Raw genomic sequence first — 5,000 nt, forward strand, 5'->3', positions numbered from 1 at the left:
TCAGTGTGTGTGTGTGTGTCAGTGTGTATGGTTTAAACAGCACAGTGAAAGAGCTCTCAGCTGATTGAGTGGCTACTCTGATGGATACACAGCCATCTAGAGCAATTACATGCTCTGGCTCTCACACACACACACACACACACACAGACACACACACACACACACACACACACACACACACACACACACACACACACACACACACCTACACATTAATTTAGTTTATTTGTGTGTGTGTCTGTGTATGTGTGTTCCTTCGTTACCTCTCAATATATATATATATATATATACACAAACACAAAGAAAAACAAATAAATACAGTATATATATATATATATAAACAAAGAAAAACAAATATATTATGTTATGGAAATGTACTCACTATTTGGACCTGCCCCCAATGGACGTTGGAGGTACTGCAGGATTAGGAACTTGTGTGTTAGCTTCTTAGTCTACTATCAAATGCTTCCACTTGGTGTAGTCAAGCTAGTCGAGATGGCCATGCCTAAAGGACAGTGAGATGTATTATCATGCTACTGTGGTAATGTTAACATGTTTTGGGGTTATTTGAATGTGAACCTTTTTGTTTAACCCTTAGAACCCTAAGCTGTTTTTAGGGCATTTTCAATACCTTTATTCATAAGGATTTATTCTGGTCATTGTAAGTGCCACACACATATATTATATATTGTTTTTTTCAGGAGACTCTAGGCTATTCAGATCTGCCATCATTTCATGTATTAATACTAGCATTGATTTTATTTTGATTTTTAAAGAATTAAAATATAAAAAGTGTATTATAAAAATTCTTATATTTCGACATGTATCTAACCACAGCAAGCTCACAGCTCTACATGCATTTCATGTGTGTGTAGGGCAGACTGTCCTGAATCGGGCAATATAATTGCCATGTTGGAGGGATACTCTGGGGCTGAGCAATTTACAGAAATATTTGCTGTGTGATTTACGGAAATAAATGCCATTTTTTATTTAGTGATGAAAAATGACCTTTCTGCGCTCCATATCTGTGACACGAACTGATCTGACCTGACTTGACCCGAGGTTGCGTGTTAGCCTGTGTGCCTGTGTGTATGCAGTCATAATAATTCTCAACTTTTTACTGCATTGCCATGAACAAAGTAAAGGCAAAAAAGGTGTTTATTTGTTGAACAAATTGGGATGCAATGTGAGCCTTGAATTGGATGCCATGCAGGAATTTGCTAGGATCTCAAAACCGGAATATGTACATGCTTTGCCATAGAGAAACACATGATAGCATTGGATTATAAACATGCTTTGCCACAAGAACAGACAAAAACGTGGGGTAAGTCCAGCTATATGAAGTTATTATTTTGCTGTCACTTCGTCTGTTTTATAACCCAGAAGGATGTACTTGGTATCAAATGATAGCTGAGTCTCCTCTTTCATCTGACATGCGTGGCATATCTATGCGATCACGGGTCCGCGAGTAATTCAAAGAGAGTAATGAGTGTGCAGTGTTGGTTTGTGTACATGACGTTATTATTTTGCAGTCACTTCGTCTGGTTTTATAAGCCAGAAGGATCGATAAACATGGTACCAATGGATAGCCCTGTGCCTCCTCTTTCATCTGATATGCTTGCCGGGTTCGCGAGTAATTCAAACTAGAGTAATGTGTGTGCAGGTGAATGCAGAGAAGTATAGACTGTAAATATGATGCAATTTTATTTAATTTCATGATTTTTTTTAATTTTCATACTTGATCGTACAGACAAGTGTGTAGTCTCGTTAGAAAGCCCCACTTCTGCTCTGTCGTGCAATAAAGGTTTCATCTCGCTGCGATGAACCGTTCCGGAGCAATGTAACAGAGAAGAAAGGGTGTGTTTTTTGACGCACTTTGCGTCAATCGGGTTCTAAGGGTTAAGACCTAGGCAACAATGACTGTGATATGGTGAACTGTACATTTATTTTGAATGGGTTTCAGACAAATGACTGAAACGTGTTCATGACTCCATGCCTGTCAGTGTGTGTGTGTGTGTGTGTGGGGGGGGGGTGGGGGGGGTGGTGGTGGTGTTTTAGATATGAGAGATATTTTCCCTTCTCCCTAGAATGTTTACAGTCATGATGACATCATTCTCTCTCGGTGCCATGTCATTTCTCCGACACTCCATTTTTCCGACCGCTCAATAACCCCAAAAATTCCCTTTGGTCCGACAGCCCAGTAGTCTGCCGTCCCTCTGCACACATGCGTTTAGTACCACAGTCCAATTTGCGTCCGCGCTGGAGTGTATACATACATGAGTTACTCGAGCTAATATTGCATTATCCGTGTTCGTCCGGCTTAAAGAACATCAATGTTGTCCGTTTTCAGTGAGACTAACATGTTTACATGGATTAAAGGTTCAGGTTTGGTGGGACTAGCACACTAATTTGGGTTTTTTGAGTGTCATGTAAACATATTGAGTGTCTCACCCCCTGTTCTAGAACTGAAGTCCTTACAGACAGTCCCCTGGGGATCCTCTGGATAAGGGATGTGTGAAGGTCACCTCATAGGAATCCTCTGGTCACCTCATAGGGATCCTCTGGTCACCTCACAGGGATCCTCTAGTCACCTCATAGGGATCCTCTGGTCACCTCATAGGGATCCTCTAGTCACCTCATAGGGATCCTCTGGAGAAGGGATGTGTGGAGGTCACCTCATAGGGATCCTCTAGTCACCTCGTAGGGATCCTCTGGAGAAGGGATGTGTGGAGGTCACCTCATAGGGATCCTCTAGTCACCTCATAGGGATCCTCTGGAGAAGGGATGTGTGGAGGTCACCTCATAGGGATCCTCTAGTCACCTCATAGGGATCCTCTGGAGAAGGGATGTGTGGAGGTCACCTCATAGGGATCCTCTAGTCACCTCATAGGGATCCTCTTGTCACCTCATAGGGATCCTCTGGAGAAGGGACAGGGTATGTGTGGATGTCACTGTGTACTGAGCTACTCCTGTGGAGGTTACACCTGCAGTGTGATATAGAGGGAGGAGGTTACACCTGCAGTGTGATATAGAGGGAGGAGGTTACACCTGCAGTGTGATATAGAGGGAGGAGGTTACACCTGCAGTGTGATATAGAGGGAGGAGGTTACACCTGCAGTGTGATATAGAGGGAGGAGGTTACACCTGCAGTGTGATATAGAGGGAGGAGGTTACACCTGCAGTGTGATATAGAGGGAGGTTACCTTTCTTTCTTTATCTCACTCTTTTTCACTCTCTCCCTCTCTCTGTCTCTCTCTGTCTTCTCCTCTCTTCTCTCTATCCATTGCTCTCTCCCTCTGACTTTCTTTCTCTCTCCTCTCCTCTCTCTTCTCTCTCTTCCTCTCTCTCTCTCTCTCTCTCTCTTCATCTCTCCATCTGGCCGGCTGGGCTGGATTCATTGTTTCATTTGCCAGAGATCCTCTCCTCTGTTCCTTTGGCAGACAGAGAGGTCACTCACCAACACAGAAAGGGAACAGAGGAGAGAGGGATAGAGAGGGGGAGAGAGAGAGGGGGAGAGAAAGAGAGGGAGAGAGAGATAGAGGGAGAGAGAGGGGGAGAGGGAGAGAGAGGAGTAGGAGAAGTAGAGGCACTGAGAGAGAGGAGAAGAAGAGGGAGAGAGGGATAGAGAGAAGAGGGGGGTTATGAAAAATGGATCTCTCATCTTCTCTGTCCCGCATGTGGAGGTAGATCTGTCGCAGGCCCTGTGTGTGTGTGTGTGTGTGTGTGTGTGTGTGTGTGTGTGGTTTGAGGAGATGTATCCGTCACAGGCGATGCTTCTGTACCCAGAATGCTTTGGGGAAGAAGAGGACAAAAGGGACAGAAGGTTGTGTGTGTGTGTGAGTGTATATCTGTGTGTGTGTGTGTGTATTTGTGTGTGTGTGAGTGTGTATCTGTGTGTGTGTGAGTGTGTATGTCTGTGTGTGTGTGTGAGTGTATATCTGTGTGTGTGTGTGTATTTGTGTGTGTGTGAGTGTGTATCTGTGTGTGTGAGTGTGTATATCTGTGTGTGTGAGTGTGTATGTCTGTGTGTGTGTTTGTGTCTGTGTGTGTGTGAGTGTGTATGTCTGTGTATGTGAGTGTATATCTGTGTGTGTGTGTGTGTGTATGTGTGTATTTTTGTGTGTATTTGTGTGTGTGTGTATGTGTATGTGTGAGTGTGTATGTCTGTGTGTATGTGTGTGTGTGTGTATCTGTGTGTGTGTGTGTGTATCTGTGTGTGTGAGTGTGTATATTTGTGTGTGTGAGTGTGTATGTGAGTGTGTGTGAATATGTGTATGTGTGTGAGTGTATGTCTGTGTGTGTGAGTGTGTATATATGTGTGTATGTTTGTGAGTATGTATGTGTGTGTGTATGTGTGTGTGAGTGTGTGTATGTGTGTGTGTATGTCTTTGTATGTGTGTATGTATGAGTATGTGTATGTGTGTGTGTTTGTAGGTGTAGAAGTATGTGTTAATCTAGATACAACATTCTATCCCACCGGTCACTATTGTCATGTGACAATTTACTCAAAACATTTGACACTGCACACATTTCATTGAAACACTCTATTGTTTCAATATTTACTGAAAGAGTATTGTGTGTGTGTGTGTGTGTGTGTGTGTGTGTGTGTGTGTGTAAACCAATATAAAAATATTTGCTTGCTTTGTGGATTTCCAGAGGGCGTTTGATTCTATATGGCTATATGGATTTGAGAAATGAGACAAACACCCAATCGAAACCCTACATGCAGAGTTCTGTAAAAGTATCCTCAAGGTACAGAGGAACACACCTAACAATGCATGCAGCGCTGAATTAGGCCAATACCCTTTACTAAAATAGAAAAAAGAGCCATCAAAGTCTTCAAACATCTCAAAACAAGCGACCCCAACTCTTATTGTTATAAAGCCCTAAAAAGCCAAGAGATGAGTGTAAAAACAAGTCCCCTCATCCAGCTAGTCCTGAGACTCACACATACTAATAGTACAACTAACACAACTAATAGTCAGCCACAGGACCAGGAC

The sequence above is a fragment of the Alosa pseudoharengus genome, unplaced genomic scaffold (genome assembly GCF_046254945.1).
Source record: "Alosa pseudoharengus isolate Yale_2024_CS ecotype anadromous, Long Island Sound unplaced genomic scaffold, YU_APseudo_1.1 YU_APseudo_1.1_scf_3, whole genome shotgun sequence".
NCBI classification, from domain to species: Eukaryota; Metazoa; Chordata; class Actinopteri; order Clupeiformes; family Clupeidae; genus Alosa; species Alosa pseudoharengus.